We start from the raw sequence: 7,740 nt of genomic DNA on the forward strand, positions 1-7,740 counted from the left end.
AACCACTGATATAGACTGAAGAGGCAGAGTAAATAACACAAACAAGAAGGATGCATGTGGGAGATCACAAGAAGATAAGGGAGAGATGGAGTCTCATTCCAAAGAGAAACAGAGAGAAAGAGAGAAAGAGAAATAGAGAGAGAGAGCAAGAGAAAGAGAAAGAGAGAAAGAAAGAGAGAGAGAGAGAGAGAGAGAGAGACAGACAGACAGACAGACAGACAGACAGACAGACAGACAGACAGACAGACAGACAGACAAGAGAGAGAGAGAGAGAGAGAGAGAGAGAGAGAGAGAGAAGGAGAGACGGTTCTCACCATGCTAGAGTGGTAGTGTCTGAGCAAGATAGCATGGCCGTACAGCAGCGTGCGGTGGCCTCCTCCTTGGGATGACTGGGGACAGAGTGGACACACACACACAGGGTTAACTGACTGCACTAACACACTGTCGACAGAGGAAGGCCTTGCCTCCTCCTCCAGCTCAGAGGGTCAGGGTGGACATAGATCTGTGAGGGGTAGCTGGATCTCCTTCGCATATGAAAGACAAAAACAACCAAGAAGAGATATCGTTGAAAAATATTATTGAACATCTCTTCTTCACATATCATATCCACAACTAACACTGACACCCAGAGGTACAATGACACCCAGAGAGAGAGAGGTACACCCAGAAAGAGAGAGGTACAATGACACCCAGAGAGAGAGGTACACTGACACCCAGAGAGAGAGAGGTACACCCAGAGAGAGAGAGGTACAGTAACACCCAGAGAGAGAGGTACAGTGACACCCAGAGTGAGAGGTACAGTGACACCCAGAGAGAGAGAGGTACACCCAGAGAGAGAGAGGCACACCCAGAGAGAGAGAGGTACACCCAGAGAGAGAGAGGTATAATGACACCCAGAGAGAGCGGTAGAGTGACACCCAGAGAGAGAGAGGTACAGTGACACCCAGAGAGAGAGAGATACACTGACACCCAGAGAGAGAGAGGTTCAATGCCACCCAGAGAGAGAGGTACAGTGACACCCAGAGAGAGAGAGGTACAGTGACACCCAGAGAGAGAGAGGAACATTGACACCTAGAGAGAGATAGGTACAGTGACACCCAGAGAGAGGTACACCCAGAGAGAGAGAGATATGTACAGTGACACACAGAGAGAGAGAGGTACAGTGACACCCAGCGAGAGAGAGGTACAGTGACACCCAGCGAGAGAGAGGTACACTGACACCCAGAGAGAGAGAGGTATACCCAGAGAGAGAGAGGGGCACAGTGACACCCATAGAGAGAGAGGTGCAGTGACACCCAGAGAGAGGTACAGTGACACTCAGAGAGAGAGAGGTACAGAGACACCCAGAGAGGGAGGTACAGTGACACCCAGAGAGAGAGAAAGGTACAGTGACACCCAGAGAGAGAGGTACAGTGACACCCAGAGAGAGGTACACCCAGAGAGAGAGAGGTACAGTGACACCCAGAGAGAGAGAGGTACACTGACACCCAGCGAGAGAGAGGTACACTGACACCCAGAGAGAGGTACACCCAGAGAGAGAGAGAGGTACAGTGACACCCAGAGAGAGAGAGGTACACTGACACCCAGAGAGAGGTACACCCAGAGAGAGAGAGGTACAGTGACACCCAGAGAGAGAGAGGTACACTGACACCCAGAGAGAGAGAGGTACACTTACACCCATAGAGAGAGAGGTACAGTGACACCCAGAGAGAGAGAGAGGTACAGTGACACCCATAGAGAGAGAGGTACAGTGACACCCAGAGAGAGGTACAGTGACACCCAGAGAGAGAGAGGTACAGAGACACCCAGAGAGAGAGGTACAATGACACCCAGAGAGAGAGGGGTACAGTGACACCCAGAGAGAGAGGGGTACAGTGACACCCAGAGAGAGAGAGAGGTTTAAGACACCCAGAGAGAGAGGTACAGTGACACCCAGAGAGAGAGGTACACTGACACCCAGAGAGAGAGAGGTACAGTGACACCCAGAGAGAGAGAGGTACAGTGACACCCAGAGAGAGAGGTACATTGACACCTAGAGAGAGATAGGTACAGTGACACCCAGAGAGAGGTACACCCAGAGAGAGAGAGAGAGGTACAGTGACACACAGAGAGAGAGAGAGGTACACTGACACCCAGAGAGAGAGAGGTACACTGACACCCAGAGAGAGAGGTACACTTAAACCCATAGAGAGAGAGGTACAGTGACACCCAGAGAGAGAGAGGTATACCCAGAGAGAGAGAAGTACAGTGACACCCATAGAGAGAGAGGTACAGTGACACCCAGAGAGAGGTACAGAGACACCCAGAGAGAGAGGTACAGTGACACCCAGAGAGAGAGAGGTACAGTGACACCCAGCGAGAAAGAGGTACACTGACACCCAGAGAGAGAGAGGTACACTTACACCCATAGAGAGAGAGAGGTACAGTGACATCCAGAGAGAGAGAGGTATACCCAGAGAGAGAGAGGTACAGTGACACCCATAGAGAGAGAGGTACAGTGACACCCAAAGAGAGGTACAGTGACACCCAGAGAGAGAGAGGTACAGAGACACCCAGAGAGAGAGGTACAGTGACACCCAGAGAGAGAGAGGGGTACAGTGACACCCAGAGAGAGAGAGTGGTACAGTGACACCCAGAGAGAGAGAGTGGTACAGTGACACCCAGAGAGAGAGAGGTACAGTGACACCCAGAGAGAGAGGTACAGTGACACCCAGAGAGAGGTACAGTGACACCCAGAGAGAGAGAGAGGTACAGTGGCACACAGAGAGAGAGAGAGGGGTAAAGTGACATTTAGAGAGAGAGAGGTACAGTGACACCCAGAGGTAGAGAGAGAGAGAGAGAGAGAGGTACAGTGATACCCAGAGAGAGAGAGGTTAATTGACACCCAGAGAGAGAGGGGTACAGTGACACCCAGAGAGGTACAGTGACACCCAGAGAGAGAGAGAGAGGTACAGTGATACCCAGAGAGAAAGAGGTACACTGACACCCAGAGAGAGAGGTACAGTGATACCCAGAGAGAGATGTACACCCAGAGAGAGAGAGAGATACAGCGACACCCAGAGAGAGAGAGGTTCATTGACACCCAGAGAGAGGGAGGGGTACAGTGACACCCAGAGAGGTTCAGTGATACCCAGAGAGAGAGGGGTACAGTGACACCCAGAGAGAGAGGGGTACAGTGACACCCAGAGAGAGAGAGGTACAGTGACACCCAGAGAGAGAGAGAGAGAGGTACAGTGATACCCAGAGAGAGATGTACACCCAGAGAAAGAGAGGTACAGTGATACCCAGAGAGAGATGTACACCCAGAGAGAGAGAGGTACACTGACACCCAGAGAGAGAGAGAAGTACACCCTGAGAGAGACAGGTACACTGACACCCAGAGAGAGAGAGGTAGAGTGACACCCAGAGAGAGAGAGATACAGTGACACCCAGAGAGACAGAGAGAGAGAGGTACACCCAGAGAGAGAGAGGTACAGCGACACCCAAAGACGGAGTAAACGAATAAAAGTGGTACAACCAATCACATCCCATCCCATGATCTGCCACATAAAAGCACAACAAATACAGAGAATATTAAACCTACCTTTTCTCAACATCCAGCAAGATTTCAAACAAGAAAACAGAATTAGTGTTGTCGTTATTTGGACGAATCATCACAATAACAAATCACCCACAACGCCACTATCAGTAGTGTATTGATTAGCTAGTCTAGTGAGAGGAGATCAATTGAGTCGTCTGATCCCAGATCTGTTAGTGCTGCCTTGCCAATTCATGGGAGTCAGTTGGCAAAACAACACATTCTTTAGTCCCAGGCTGAAATAGTGTGGGCCTCAGATCCCTGGGTTAAATCAAACTCAATCTAGAATGATCTATTTCAATAAGACCAGTGGAGTGGGTGGGTATGGGAGGTGGGAGGGACAGGTGTGACAGGTCAAACCAGGCTGGGGGAAGGGGGGGGGGGGGTATGATATTAAGGGTATTGGCCTAGCCAGAAAATTCCTCCTTTAGGGGGTGTCATGTAACCCTTCCTTGCCTCTTGCCCCTGACACAGTCATTCGGGACTCTCCCGGACCAGCTGGGCTGCATGCCATGCTATTCTCATCACCAACCTGACCCGGCTTCAGCTAAAACAAGCTATGTTTTAGCTAAAACATGGTTCTGTCTGGAAAGGCTTCAGCTACAACTAGCTAACTAACATGGTTATGTCTGGAAAGGCTTCAGCTACAACTAGCTAACTAACAAGCTAACTACAACTAGCTGACTAACATGGTTCTGTCTGGAAAGGCTTCAACTAAAACAAGCTAACTATAACAAGCTAACTACAACTAGCTAACTAACATGGTTCTGTCTGGACAGGCTTCAGCTACAACTAGCTAACTAACATGGTTATGTCTGGAAAGGCTTCAGCTACAACTAGCTAACTAACATGGTTATGTCTGGAAAGGCTTCAGCTACAACTAGCTAACTAACAAGCTAACTACAACTAGCTGACTAACATGGTTTTGTCTGGAAAGGCTTCAACTAAAACAAGCTAACTATAACAAGCTAACTACAACTAGCTAACTAACATGGTTCTGTCTGGACAGGCTTCAGCTACAACTAGCTAACTAACATGGTTCTGTCTGGAAAGGCTTCAGCTACAACTAGCTAACTAACATGGTTCTGTCTGGAAAGGCTTCAGCTACAACTAGCTAACTAACAAGCTAACTACAACTAGCTGACTAACATGGTTCTGTCTGGAAAGGCTTCAACTACAACAAGCTAACTATAACAAGCTAACTACAACTAGCTAACTAACATGGTTCTGTCTGGAAAGGCTTCAACTAAAACAAGCTAACTATAACAAGCTAACTACAACTAGCTAACTAACATGGTTCTGTCTGGAAAGGCTTCAGCTACAACTAGCTAACTAACAAGCTAACTACAACTAGCTGACTAACATGGTTCTGTCTGGAAAGGCTTCAACTAAAACAAGCTAACTATAACAAGCTAACTACAACTAGCTAACTAACATGGTTCTGTCTGGAAAGGCTTCAACTAAAACAAGCTAACTATAACAAGCTAACTACAACTAGCTAACTAACATGGTTATGTCTGGACAGGCTTCAGCTACAACTAGCTAACTAACAAGCTAACTACAACTAGCTGACTAACATGGTTTTGTCTGGAAAGGCTTCAACTAAAACAAGCTAACTATAACAAGCTAACTACAACTAGCTAACTAACATGGTTATGTCTGGACAGGCTTCAGCTACAACTAGCTAACTTACATGGTTATGTCTGGAAAGGCTTCAGCTACAACTAGCTAACTAACTAAAACAGTTTTCTGTCTGGAAAAGTCAGGCTTCAGTCTCTAAAGGACTCTTCATTACAGGGGTCTCTAAAGGACTCTTCATTACAGGGGTCTCTAAAGGACACTTCATTACAGGGGTCTCTAAAGGACTCTTCATTACAGGGGTCTCTAAAGGACACTTCATTACGGGGGTCTCTAAAGGACTCTTCATTACAGGGGTCTCTAATGGACTCTTCATTACAGGGGTCTCTAAAGGACTCTTCATTACAGGGGTCTCTAAAGGACTCTTCATTACAGGGGTCTCTAAAGGGCTCTTCATTACAGGGGTCTCTAAAGGACTCTTCATTACAGGGGTCTCTAAAGGACTCTTTATTACAGGGGTCTCTAAAGGACTCTTCATTACAGGGGTCTCTAAAGGACACTTCATTACCGGGGTCTCTAAAGGACTCTTCATTACAGGGCTCTCTAAAGGACTCTTTTTACAGGGGTCTCTAACGGACTCTTCATTACAGGGGTCTCTAAAGGACTCTTCATTACAGGGGTCTCTAAAGGACTCTTCATTACAGGGGTCTCTAAAGGACTCTTCATTACAGGGGTCTCTAACGGACTCTTCATTACAGGGGTCTCTAAAGGACTCTTCATTACAGGGGTCTCTAAAGGACTCTTCATTACAGGGGTCTCTAAAGGACTCTTCATTACAGGGGTCTCTAAAGGACTCTTCATTACAGGGGTCTCTAAAGGACACTTCATTACAGGGGTCTCTAAAGGACACTTCATTACAGGGGTCTCTAAAGGACTCTTCATTGCAGGGGTCTCTAAAGGACTCTTCATTTTAGGAGTCTCTAAAGGACTCTTCATTACCGGGGTCTCTAAAGGACTCTTCATTAAAGGGGTCTCTAAAGGACTCTTCATTATAGGGGTCTCTAATGGACACTTCATTACAGGGGTCTCTAAAGGACTCTTCATTAGAGGGGTCTCTAAAGGACTCTTCATTACAGGGGTCTCTAAAGGACTCTTCATTACAGGGGTCTCTAAAGGACCCTTCATTACAGGCATCTCTAAAGGACTCTTCATTACAGGGGTCTCTATAGGACTATTCATTACAGGGGTCTCTAAAGGACTCTTCATTACAGGGGTCTCTAAAGGACTCTTCATTACAGGGGTCTCTAAAGGACTCTTTATTACAGGGGTCTCTAAAGGACTCTTCATTACAGGGGTCTCTAAAGGACACTTCATTACCGGGGTCTCTAAAGGACTCTTCATTACAGGGCTCTCTAAAGGACTCTTTTTACAGGGGTCTCTAACGGACTCTTCATTACAGGGGTCTCTAAAGGACTCTTCATTACAGGGGTCTCTAAAGGACTCTTCATTACAGGGGTCTCTAAAGGACTCTTCATTACAGGGGTCTCTAAAGGACTCTTCATTACAGGGGTCTCTAAAGGACTCTTCATTACAGGGGTCTCTAAAGGACTCTTCATTACAGGGGTCTCTAAAGGACTCTTCATTACAGGGGTCTCTAAAGGACTCTTCATTACAGGGGTCTCTAAAGGACACTTCATTACAGGGGTCTCTAAAGGACACTTCATTACAGGGGTCTCTAAAGGACTCTTCATTGCAGGGGTCTCTAAAGGACTCTTCATTACAGGAGTCTCTAAAGGACTCTTCATTACCGGGGTCTCTAAAGGACTCTTCATTAAAGGGGTCTCTAAAGGACTCTTCATTATAGGGGTCTCTAATGGACACTTCATTACAGGGGTCTCTAAAGGACTCTTCATTAGAGGGGTCTCTAAAGGACTCTTCATTACAGGGGTCTCTAAAGGACTCTTCATTACAGGGGTCTCTAAAGGACCCTTCATTACAGGGGTCTCTAAAGGACTCTTCATTAGAGGGGTCTCTAAAGGACCCTTCATTACAGGCATCTCTAAAGGACTCTTCATTACAGGGGTCTCTATAGGACTATTCATTACAGGGGTCTCTAAAGGACTCTTCATTACAGGGGTCTCTAAAGGACTCTTCATTACAGGGGTCTCTAAAGGACTCTTCATTACAGGGGTCTGTAAAGGACTCTTCATTACAGGAGTCTCTAAAGGACTCTTCATTACAGGGGTCTCTAAAGGACTCTTCATTAGAGGGGTCTCTAAAGGACTCTTCATTACAGGGGTCTCTAAAGGACTCTTCATTACAGGGGTCTCTAAAGGACTCTTCATTACAGGGGTCTCTAAAGGGCTCTTCATTACAGGGGTCTCTAAAGGACTCTTCATTACAGGGGTCTCTAAAGGGCTCTTCATTACAGGGGTCTCTAAAGGACTCTTCATTACAGGGGTCTCTAAAGGGCTCTTCATTACAGGGGTCTCTAAAGGACTCTTCATTACAGGGGTCTCTAAAGGGCTCTTCATTACAGGGGTCTCTAAAGGACTCTTCATTACAGGGGTCTCTAAAGGACTCTT

This window comes from Oncorhynchus masou, chromosome 9 (assembly GCF_036934945.1).
Source record: "Oncorhynchus masou masou isolate Uvic2021 chromosome 9, UVic_Omas_1.1, whole genome shotgun sequence".
Taxonomy (NCBI): domain Eukaryota; kingdom Metazoa; phylum Chordata; class Actinopteri; order Salmoniformes; family Salmonidae; genus Oncorhynchus; species Oncorhynchus masou.